Here is a 12,729-nt window from a genome sequence, read left to right as displayed (position 1 = left end):
CAGCACAATAGCAAGAACACGTGCACCACCTTGTGTACTCTGGGAATGTACCCACCACTGTACAGGTATACGTGCTACACTCTGTACAATAAAAGCAGGGACTCGTACTATAACCATACTCAATACAAACCAAATGAGTACAATCACACCAGGCAGCGCACCCAGAGAAACCACAAACAACAACCATGTCCCTCTGGTGGCCAGACCCTGAAGCAGCAAATTTGAAACCTTGATCGAGGGCATGCCCAACCTCCCCAACCATCCAGTGCAACAAGACCAGAACCATCTATTCAACCATAGATTATGCTCATTCCTTCATCATGAGCCTCCATAAAATCTGACCAGTGGGTTATAGAAATTATCCACATGGGATATTCAACTCCCTCCATCATACCCTTTCCACTACCCAATCCCTCTTCAGGGACTCATCTCATGAGATATCCCTCAAACAAGAAACCAACCTGTTTCTTCATCTAGGAGCTATAGATGAAGCTATAGATGAAGCTATGGAGGAGGTACCTCAACCATACCAGGGAAGTGGGTTCTACTCCATCTATTTCCTGCCCCAGAAGTGGCTGGAGACCAATCCTAGTCCTCTGCAAACTAAACAAATTCCTCCAAAAGCAGATATTCAAAATGGTTACGTTGGCTACAATTATACCAGCACTGGACAGAGGGGACTGGTTCGCAGTCCTCGTCCTACAAGTTGCATATTTTCACATTGCAATACATCCATCACACAGACGTTTCCTTCATTTTACAGAAGGAGGGGACCATTTTCAATACAAGGTCCTCCTCTTCGGCCTGTCTCTACCCTGCGAGTATTCCCCAAAATCCTGGCGCTTGTGGCTGCATACCTCACCCAACAGGGGTAATGATTTCTCCTTACCTCGATGACTGCTTACTGAGAGGTTGTTCACAAGGGGAAGTTATCGACATAACAAAGACCAAGCGACTGTTCACCCTGCTGGAGCTCTTAATCAATGAACAGAAATTAACACTCAAACCAGTTCAGGACTTAGAATTCATAGCAGCAAGACTAGATGCCATATCAGTCAGGGCGTACCTTCCGCAACACGGGTTCCAGACCCTTTGAGATTTAGTTCGTCCCCTCATCGCAAATCCATCCACCACTGTTGATACTTGTCTTCAGCTCATGGGGTACATGGAGGCCACCTCATATATGATACAGTATGCATGCCTCCATTCCTATGCCTTACAGCATTGGGTAGCATTGGTTTATATGCTGTCACGTCATTCGTTGCACAAACCGGTGCTCGTGCGAGAGCAAGTACTGCAGTCGCTCAACTGGTAGACATGTCCACACAAACTCTTAACTGGAATCCCATTTTTACAGGAGGAACCTGCCATGCAAATTACCACAGACGCTTCACTACTGGGTCTGGGTTCACACTTCCAAAGTACAACTGCCCAGGGCAAGTGGCTGCCAAACATGGCTCTGTTACACATTAACATTCTGGAGCTCAGGGCCGTAAGAAATGCCTTCAGGCACTTTGACCCTTCCATAACCAACTGTGCAGTTCGTGTTCTCACAAACAGCACGACCACTGTCTATTACATAAACAGGCAGAGGGGAGCATGTCCCAGAGCTCTGTGCACATAGGCAGTCCGCCTCTGGAATTGGTGCATAAGGCACAGTGTTACCCTGAAAGCCACGTATATACCAGGGGTTGACAACACCATGGCGGACGCCCTAAGCTGCAACTTTACAATTCACCATGAGCAGGAACTCCACCAAGCAGTCACGGATATCGTCTTCCACAAATGGGGCTATCTCATCATGGATCTCTTCACAACACCAAACAACACCAAGGGTACGTCTAGACTACAGGCTTCTGTCGACAGAAGTTTTGTCGACAGATACTGTCGACAAAACTTCTGTCGACAAAGAGCGTCTAGACTACATTGAGTTCTGTCGACAAAGCAAGCTGCTTTGTCCACATGGTAGTGTGGACGCAAAGGACAGTTTATATGCAATAACACCTTCTGTCGACAGAAACTCTGTCGATAGAAGGCGTTATGCCTCGTAAAATGAGGTTTACCAGCGTCGACAAAACTGCTGAGTTCTGTCGACGTTATGTCGACAGAACTCAGCGGTAGTGTGGACGCAGGTATAGTTTTGTCGACAAAAGTCCACTTTTGTCGACAAAACCCTGTAATCTAGACACACCCCAAATGTCCCCAGTTTTGCTCTCGAGCAGGACTGGGCAGGGAATCCAAGGGCGATGTGTTTCTCCTTACATGGGATGAACCACTATATTATGCCTTTCCCCCAATTCCATTGATTCCCAGGGTGTTGTGCAAAAATTCAGCTTCATGGCTCTCGGGTTATCTTGATAGCCCCTGCTTGGTCCAGACAGATTTGGTACCCAGCCCTTCAGGACTTGTCTCTCCAACTAGCTTACCCACTACCACTTTGCTATGACCTCCTATTCCAGAATGGAGGCAAGATGTGTCACCCAAAACCGCAGTTGCTACATCTCCGTGCATGGCTCCTTGAGGTTTCCATGACCATACGGTTCACTTTTTTAAGTAGGTGAAGGATATTCCACTACACAGCAGGAGACAGTCCACCAAGGCAACTTACCTGCAAAAACGGAGGTGTGTCACCTCCTGGGGTCAGCAGACACAAGTCCACCCCAATGAAGCTCCAGTGCAAACCATTCTGGACTACTTATACACCCTGAAGAGGGATGGGTTATCTGTCTCTTCAATCAGCATCCACCCTGCTGCCATCCAGACTTTCCATGAACAGATTGAGGGGATTTTCATGTTCACACACCCACTATCATGGAGGTTCCTCAAAAGTCTTCACAATCTCTACCCACCTCATAGGACCTTAAGCTGGTATTGATTGATCTCATGAAGCCCTCCTTTGAGACAATGGCTGTGTATAGTCTTTCACTACTCACCATGAAAGTTCTCTTCTCATCGCCATTACTTACGCGAGACGAGTCAGTGAAATAGGCACACTAATAGAGGGCCTGCCTTATACAGTATTTAGTAAGGACAAAGTAACTTTGAGGCCGCACCCAGAGTTTCTTCCAAAGGTCAACACAAGTTTCCACATCAATGAGCCAATTGTCTTGCCCACATTCTTCCAAGACCTCATGCTTTGCTCAGAGAGGCAATGCTGTATTTAAGGGATGTACAAAGAGATTTGGCTTTTTACAGTGACAGAGCCCGAGGTTTTTGCGAGATCCCACGACTCTTTGTTGCTACGACTCGCCTTTCAGCAAATTTCGAAATTGATAGTGACGTGCATTCTCCAACGCCATTTACTCTCTGGTAAACTGCTGCCAACTCTACCGAGAGCCCATTTTACTTGGGCTATTACAGCATCCATGGCATTCTCTAAAAATGTGCCTCTATAAGACATTTACTGAGCAGCCATGTGGTCCTCTAACCACACACTCTCTAAACACGATTCAATATGTCCCAGTTGGGGAATGATACAGTGGTGGCTACAGCGGTTCTGTCGGCAGCCATTAAACAGTAACTCCAAGTCTCACAATCCTCATGGGACACTGCTTGGTAGTCACCATACGTGGAGCAACCACGGGGACATCAGCCGAAGAAGAAAAGGGAGTTACTCACCTTGTGAGTTCTTCGAGGTGTGTGTCTCCGTGTGTGCTCCACGACCCTCCCGTCCTCCCCGCTACTGAGAGTACATCTTCTCTGTGGTAGACGAGGAACTGAGGGGAGGGGGTTGGGCCGTGCTCAACTGTCTAACTACCAGCAGAGAGAGACACCTGCTGCACATGCGCGGCCCGACTAGCTACTGCTTAGAGGGCGCCCCGATCTGCGGCTCTGGGACAAGCCCAACACCATATGTGGAGCACCCACGGGGGGACACACCTCGAAGAACAGATGTTACTGCACAAGGTAACTCCCTTTTTTCAAAACAGAAATGCACACTGCTGAAAAGTACCAGACTGCCCGCTCTGAAGTCCTATATTTGTCCGCCATCCCCCATCAGCCTCTAGGGAGGAGGAAATATTTCATCCTAGCCTTTGGCCTTTAGGCTGGGAAAGCCACTACCGAGGCCGAAAGGGATCAGTTGTGTGCCTGATATTTACCATTGTGCTGGGGATGTGGACATGTGCCTAGAGACAGTTGAACTGAGAACACGATTTAGCCTGTTTTTAACGTAATGTGAGTGTAACACACAGCACTGGTGGCTTCCAATTGAGGCTGGGGCGTACTGACGTTGATGAATTAGATTCTGGCTCTGAGCTGATAGCCTTTTCGATCCAGTTGTCCCTAATTCAGTCTTGCCCTGGGAGGTCTCATGCCTGGGCATCAAGGCAGAGACTATAGAGCCCACGAGGGAGGTGTAGTTTTGACTGTCGTTTGTTGACTCAGAGACAGAATGTTGGGCTCAGAAGATTCTATGACAGTTGGAAGTGACAGTTGAGGAAGTTCACCTACAGGTGGTGGTAGGGAGCCATGTTTGCTCCTGCAGAGCCTACCTAGACCAGCCCTGTGTGAAATGCTGATAACATTACCTCAGAGTGGTGACCAGTTTATTTCATACTGGTTTCTAAGCCAAGGTCTTCTCACTTATGTCCCCATTTTCCCCCACTTTCATGCATTACTATCTCCCCAGCCTTTGATGCACCAGTGTGGGAAACTACCTAGGTTTAAATTTTGCCTGGATTCTGACAGGGATTCCTATGCATTAATTCTCTACAACTTGGCTGCCTGCTGTTCAAAATAACTCTTACCCAGAGCAATTGTGGACAAAGATTATGGTGTTAGGAGGAGATGCTGTCCTGGAGCACCAGCTGCAGACCATTACATCAGCATATTTTCATAAGGAGAAGTAAAAAAAAAAAACCTCTTCAGTTATGTGCACACTGCATTCGCGTTCTTTCGGAAAAAAATGGAAAGACCAGAGGGGTTTTTCCGACATTGGTAAACCTCCTCCTATGAGGAAGAAGCCTTTTTCCAAAAGAGCTTTTTTGGAAAAAGGCATGTGTAGACGGGGAAGAGGGAGTTCTTTCGAAAGAAGAGGAAAGAGGAAAAAGCACAGGTCCATAGCAATCGGAGCTTAAATGCAAGATAGCGCCCATCCAGATCGCTTTTTCGATGTGCTTTTGCAGTGTGGACGCTGTCTTTCGGAAGAAGTTTTTTTGGAAAATCTCTTCCAGTCTAGACATAGCCTTAGGGTCAGCAGCAATAGCCCCCAAAAGGGACAGGAACCTACAGTTAAAGGAAGAGCACTGTACACTAGGTATTGTGTGTTGTAATTGCAATAAATATATTTGAAAACAGAAAATATCCAAAATATGTAAATGTTATTCTATTATTTATTTATTTGTATTAATGTATATGTATTTATTTAAATATTTTTACCCCGCCTTTCTATTTAACATGTTCAATAATATTATTGTTTAACAGTGCAACTAAAACTGGGATTTAGGGCCGGCTTGAGCCTTTCATGCGCCCTGGGCCCCAGGAGCACAGCGCCGCCCCCGGGAGTGCGGCGCATGCGCAGCTCTGCCCCCGGGTGCCTGGCGCATGCGCAGCCCCGGCCCCCGCCTGGCCCAGCAGCCCCGCGCAGCGCCCCCTACAATGGGGCGCCCCGGGCGGTATCCCGGTCAGCCTGTAGCTTGGGCCAGCTCTGCTGTGATTAATTAGGATTCGTTTTTTCAGTCTCTTAACAGCCCTGCCAGCCACCATCTTAGGTACACACAGTGCACTGACAAGGAAAGGGAAATTGTCAGAGCAAAGGAACTATAAGTCAGAAAGGAGTAGGGGGATAATTGTTCCACCAAGAAGCTAACATATCTAAAATCCTGCGAGTCAGTGGCATAAGCCGGCAGCTACTCGTGGCTGTGTGGCTTTATCATCCCAAGCCCCGCCTCTCAGCCCTCCTTCACAGCTGTGTCTCCTGTTTGGGGTCGTATAGCTCCATACAGCTGGTGTGGGTCCCTGGCTCTTGGGAAGGGTGACCCCATCTTCTTCTCCTTTAGCCACTGTGTTGCCCAAGAAACCCTTGTGGTTCAGCGGATACCAATTTCTAGTCACAGATATCCACCTCCACAGACAGAAATTTGCATCTACACAGAGCTGTAACCACATCACATCAAGAAATGCATGTTTTTAATAAAGCTGGAACTCCAAACAGTAAACAAAAATTGCCCAAGGGGACTGCTCAAGATATATCTAAACAACCTAAGAATTTTCCCTCCAAACTCTGGGCTTACAGAGGCTGAAAACTGAGAAGCCGAAAAGGGACTCGTGGGAAAGCCGGTTATGTTGCAGTGCATAGTATTTTCAAATTCAAAACTGTGATTTCATAAATATAAATGATTACCTATAAAGTGAGTTTAATTAAGATAATGATAGTAAATATGCAGTAGATAAAGATGTACAATAGTTTAGGATGTAATCCTAGGTAGTTCTTGCTAAAACAATTAATTCTGATCTATATATTTTAGAAATGTGCTATATATTTTAGCTATATATTTTTCAGCTATATATTTTAGAAATGTGCATCTGTCTGTGCGTCCATTTCTTTACAAGCTCCTCCTAAACAGTAAGAGTTAGGATCACCATATTTGGTAGGCAGCTTCCTCTGATCATAATTTAAATCAAGGTCAGGGTTTGGTTGTGCCAGGACAATGGCAGGTGCCTGGAATTTGATTGTTTCTCATACAATGGAAAGGGAGGGGTCTGGTAGGAGGGAGTTTGTACTGTATAATGACCACAGGGGGGCAGCCAGGGGCCAGATATGGAGACCAAGACAGGTATAACCCTATCGGGCAGCAGGGGGAAGACAGATGCAGCGAGAGACCAGGAAGCTGTGGAGAAGGGACTGTTAACTTGAAATCATACGATAGGAGACGTCAGTACAGAATGCGGTGTTAGTCGAAACCATACGATGGACTATGCTGAGGAATGAAGAAGAACTCGTGCTGTTGGTTGCATAGAGGCTTGGACTCCTGGAAGGAAGCTCTACCCAGGTTGACTCTTTCGAATTCTGGGAGGGGGTTGAATGTGAAGAATCAGTGATTGGCTCCTAACGAGAAAGAGCGGGATCAGGGAGGAGATTCAGACAATGATCCAGAAGGGGAAACGACTGTGCTAGGTCCTCAGAGGCACTGGTATTAAACAACATGTGCATCTAGGAGGGGTCAGACAGGTTATGACAAAAGAATTTATAGTCTAACTTAGGGCTACTCAACTTTGGAAGCCCCGAGGGCCACAACGATACTCCCAGCACATGCAAGGCTGCAACTTCAGTGTGGTTGCATACACATGCAAATATATGCAAATAGCTTCTTTCACACTGACAGGCATGAATACAAAGATTAAGGCAAGACAACACAACACACAGGCCCCATTTAAGTCAGTTCTGCTGTTATTACTAAAATGCAATAGTTACCCAATTTCCACCCATATGATAGCACTTTTAATGAGCAATGACAGTCCAGGAATCTAACTACTAAAACACATCTCAACAGAAGACCGTTATACTGATGAATTTTTAGTTTTGGCTCCCACCCGCGGACTGCGTGTTGAGCCCTGTGTAAATCCAAACCGCACCGTGGGCCACAAATGAACGGGCCGCATATTGAGTAGCCCTGGTCTAAATAAACAAGAATAAACAAGGCAGACAAAAGGTGAGGGAAAGAAAGTAAAACCCAGGACATGAAGGGCTGATTCCTGGCATCTCTGGACTGGAAGTTCATAGCTCCAGCAGCTTGGGCTTACTGCATCCCTTGCACCTATTTGCTTGATCTTCAGCAGTGCCTATTGGACGTCCCCTTTCTCACTCATGGACATACATATAGCACTGTGAGGTCCAACAAGCCCCCTTGGTTTGGGACAGAAGCACCAGCAGAGCCCAATTCTCCTGTTCCCTCACTAGATAGAACCATAGAGCTGGAAGAGACCTCAGGAGGTCATCAAGTCCAGCCCCCTGCCCAAGGCAGGACCAACCCCAACTAAATCAACCCAGCCAGGGCTTTGTCAAGCCGAGACTTAAAAACCTCTAGGGATGGAGATTCCACCCCCGCCCTAGGTAACCCACCCCAGGGCTTCCCCACTCTCCTAAGGAAATAGGTTTTCCTAATATCCAACCTACACCTCCCCCACTGCAACTTGAAACCGTTGCTCCTTGTTCTACCATCTGTCACCACTGAAAACAGCCTCTCTCCAGCCTCTTTGGAACCCCCCTTCAGGAAGTTGAAGGCTGCTGTCAAATCCCCCCTCGCTCGTCTCTTCTGCAGACTAAACAAGCCCAAATCCCTCAGTCTCTCCTCATAGGTCATGCACTCCAGCCCCCTAATCATTTTGGTTGCCCTCTGCTAGACCCTCTCCAATGCGTCCACATCCTTTCTATAGTGGGGGGCCCAGAACTGGACACAGTACTCCAGATGTGGCTTCAACAGAGCTGAATAAAGGGGAATAATGACATCTCTGGATCTGTTGGCAATGCTCCTCCTAATGCAACCTAATATGCCATTAGCCCTCTTGGCTACAAGGGCACACTGTTGACTCATACCCAGCTTTGCATCCACTGTAACCCCTAGGGCCTTTTTTGCAGAACTGCCACTTAGCCAGTTGGTCCCCAGCCTGTAACAATACTTGGGATTCTTCCGTCCCAAGTGCAGGACTCTGCACTTGTCCTTGTTGAACCTCATCAGATTTCTTTTGGCCCAATCCTCTAATCTGTCCAGGTCACTCTGGACCCGATCCCTGCCCTCCAGCGTATCTACCTCTCCCCCTAGCTTAGTGTCATCTGCGAACTTGCTGAGGGTGCAATCCATCCCCTCATGCAGGCCATTAGTAAAGATGTTGAACAAAACCAGCCCTAGAACTGAGCCATGGGGAACTCCGCTAGAAACTGACCACCAACCTGACATCGAGCCGTAGATCACTACCTGTTGGGCCCAACAGTCTAGCCAGCTTTCTATCCATCTTACAGTCCATTTATCCGATCCATATTCCCTTAGCTTGCTGATAGTGCCTTGCTTGTCCATTGTAGAGTATCAGAGGGGTCGCCGTGTTAGTCTGAATCTGCAAAAGCGACGAGGAGTCCTGTGGCACCTTATAGACTAACTGAAGTGTAGGAGCATAAGCTTTCGTGGGCAAAGACCCACTTCATCAGATGCATGTAGTGGAAATTTCCAGAGGCAGGAATAAATATGCAGGCCAGGATCAGGCTGGAGATGACCAGGTGGATCCAATCAAGGAGGATGAGGCCCACTTCTAGCAGCTGATCTGGAGGTGTGAATTCCAAGAGAGCAGAAGCTGCTTTTGTAGTTAGCAAGCCATTCACAGTCTTTGTTTAATCCAGAGTTGATTGTGTCAAACTTAAAGATGAACTGGAGCTCAGCAGTTTCTCTTTGAAGTCTGGTCCTGAAGTTTTTTTGCTGCAGGATGGCTACTTTTAGATCTGCAATTGTGTGTCCAGGAAGATTGAAGTGTTCCCCTACAGGTTTTTGTATGTTGCCATTCCTAATATCAGATTTGTGTCCATTGATTCTTTTACGTAGGGACTGCCCAGTTTGGCCGATGTATATAGCAGTGGGGCATTGTTGGCACATGATGGCATATATTACGTTGGTGGATGTGCAGGAGAATGTACCAGTGACAGTATGGCTGATCTGGTTAGGTCCTGTGATGGTGTTGCTGGTGTATATATGTGGGCAGAGTTGGCACCAAGGTTTGTTGCAAGGATTGGTTCCTGAGTTCGAGTTATTATGGTGCGGTGTGTAGTTGCTGGTGAGAATATGCTTCAGGTTGGCGGGTTGTCTGTGGGCAAGGACCGGCCTACCTCCCAAGGCCTGCCTCCCAAGGACTCCTCGTCGCCATTGTAGAGTAGTTAGTATTTTCTTCCTCTCCTTCTTTCATCTATCGAAAAAAATTGTTTTAACTTTTCCTTTAGAGGGTTGGTTTTTTTTGTAGCTCCATTTCCCCCTCTTCCCTTCCCGCCATGCCTGACTGAGAAGCCTCGTTCCTCATCCTTCTTCATGGATCCCCAGGTTTTAGGAGATGTGTTTCTTGCAGAGCCAACTTCCCAGTCATAGACGGCCATCCACAGGATATTCACTGTCTGGGAGAGAGACACATGCCACCAAAGTCTTCCCACTGCCATAGTCTGACAGCCAAAGCCAAAAAGGACCAGGACATTTGATTAATACTTCTCATGGAGAAATCACTGCGACTTCACTAGATCCAGGCCTGAACTTTCCTTCTGAGAGAACTTTACACACCACCAGATCGTCTGCCAATCCTTCCTCCCTGGGCCCCTTGAAGAGACAGTTGTCTCTTTCTCACTTGGACTAAAAGAAATGGACTTCTTTCTCATACTTGGAGGCACAACCCACCGGAGCACGGTCCCTGGTGAAGTCAGATGCCTCAAAATCATCCGATGGGACACAACTCCAAGCATTTGAGGACCCCTGGAATTGACATGTAAAACAAGAATGGTTTAAAGTCCTTCACTGGGCAGCCCTGCAGCCCTTGGTAGTGTGTCTCAGCTCTGGGGAATGAGACTGGCTGACGTCAGGAGCTATGGCAGCAGCAACACTGCCCTGGCACCAGTGATGAAGCCGTTGTCACCTTGTAAGCCCAAATCATCAACACTAGTCAAGTCTCTAGCTCCATCTACTGAAACTTCAGGGGAATACATCGCTCCATTGGTACTTACTTGTATGTCTGCATGGATGATGCTTTTACCCTCTTCACAAGACTTCAAATTCTGTAATGACCTGCTGATATCTCACACTCCTGAGTCACCTCCCCTTTGGTGTAACCTCCCCTCACTTCTAACCTTCTCTCCAGACTCAGGACACTCCTCCCTTCCTCCCCAGAAGATAGCAACTTCCTTCTCCAATGATGATGAGGAAGAAGAGGAGGAAGAAGAGGGCTCCATCACTCCCTCGTTGGCCAGACAAATCCCACCTGCTCATCTTTACTATGCATAATCTACCTCTGGTCCACAGTCTTGGTTTGGAACATGGATGCTACGCAATCATCTGTTTGACTCCCTCCACATTGGGACCCTTGAGCCATATACAGGGCACAGTTCTGGAAGCTTCCCTGGGAGCAAAGCCAAGAACCTACACCTCTCCCTCCTCCATCAGTCTCTCACTCTCTGGAGGTTGAACCCCTTCTGGTACCAACTGAAAACAGGAGGAGGAACAGGACAGTTCTCTGCAAACATCCACTCAGAGTGCCGTGGCAGTCAAAAAAGCTAACAGAACATTGGTAATCACTAGGAAAGGGAACAATAAGATAAAAAATATCATATACATGCCTGGTACACCCACCTCTTGAATACTGCAGGCAGATTTGGTCGCCAATCTCAGAAAAGATACATTTGAATTGGAAAAGATACAGAACAAGCCAACAAAAATAATCAGGGTGAGATATGGAATAGCTTCCATATGAGGACTGATTAATAAGACTGGGCCTTTTCAGCTTGGAAAAGAAATGACTAAGAGGAAATATGATACAAGTCTATAAGATCATGACTGATGTGAAGAAGGAAATAAAGAAGTGTTATTTACTCCTTCCCATAGTACAAGAACTAGTGGTCACCCAATGAAATGAATAGGCAGCAGGTTAAAAACCAAACAAAAAGAAATATTTCTTCACACAACACAAAGTCAATCTGTGGAACTCTTTGCCAGAGGATGTTGAAGGCTAAGACTATAACAGGATTAAAAAAAAAGAACTAGAGAAGTTCATGGAAGATAGGTCCATCAGTGCCTCCAGATGATATCTCTGATTTGTCATGGTCAATGACCAGTATTAGTTACTGTCTTTTGGACTGTCAACAACACATTTGGTAAGTTCCGAGGTTCTTACAGTAGTTGCTGCCTGTCTGAGGAAACAAGGAGCCATCCTCTTTCCATACTCGGCTCCATCTGAGACTGATGCTTCCCAAGCTGTCCACATAACAATGAACCTGTTCATGAAGCTAGGTGTCCTTGTGAACCCAGAAATGTCCATCAGCACAACACCTGGAATTCATTGGTGCACAATTGGATGCCATGCAAGCCAATGCCTTTCTGCCACCTCATAGATTCTCAGCCATAGTACCAAGAACCAATGGATCTGGTATCCAATGTAAAGATCTGCCCCCAGATCTTTGCCAGAACATGTTTCCAACTTCTAGGCCATGTGGCAGTGGCCACTTTCATGGACAGACTATATGTAGACATGAAAAACTATACTTGTGATGTCTTCTCCATACAGTATATCTCCCTCACCAATGCAGCATCCACAGACTTTTATCCAGTTAAGGACTCACGACTTCAGTGGACCCAGTGCAACATCATCTGTGTCAGAGTCCCTTTTCTCTGGCCACCACTGCCCATAATCCAGTGAGCCAATGGCCCCTCTAATCAATTGGGGAGCCATCTCCATGATCATACAAATGCAGGGAAGATGATAGTTAACCAAACCTACCCTAGACATCAACCTCCTAGAAAGACGAGCGGTTTGTAAAGCCTTCCAACATTCCTTTCTTCCATTCAAACATTATACCATCTGCCAAGGCTGATTCCCCACACTGGCACGATAAATGCAGAAGTGGGGGTCCGCAAAAACAGCCCCAACCCTGATCTCTCCAGGCTTTGGTACAAAAACTCCCCCCAGAATCCTAATCCCCGGATCTTGGGGAATCCGCTGCCACCATCAAGAACTTTCGAACCCACAAACAGGGGTGGACGCTTGAAACCAACC

Source organism: Pelodiscus sinensis, chromosome 1 (assembly GCF_049634645.1).
Source record: "Pelodiscus sinensis isolate JC-2024 chromosome 1, ASM4963464v1, whole genome shotgun sequence".
NCBI classification, from domain to species: domain Eukaryota; kingdom Metazoa; phylum Chordata; order Testudines; family Trionychidae; genus Pelodiscus; species Pelodiscus sinensis.
The sequence above is the reverse complement of the archived record's forward strand: the minus strand, read 5'-3'. Positions refer to the sequence as shown.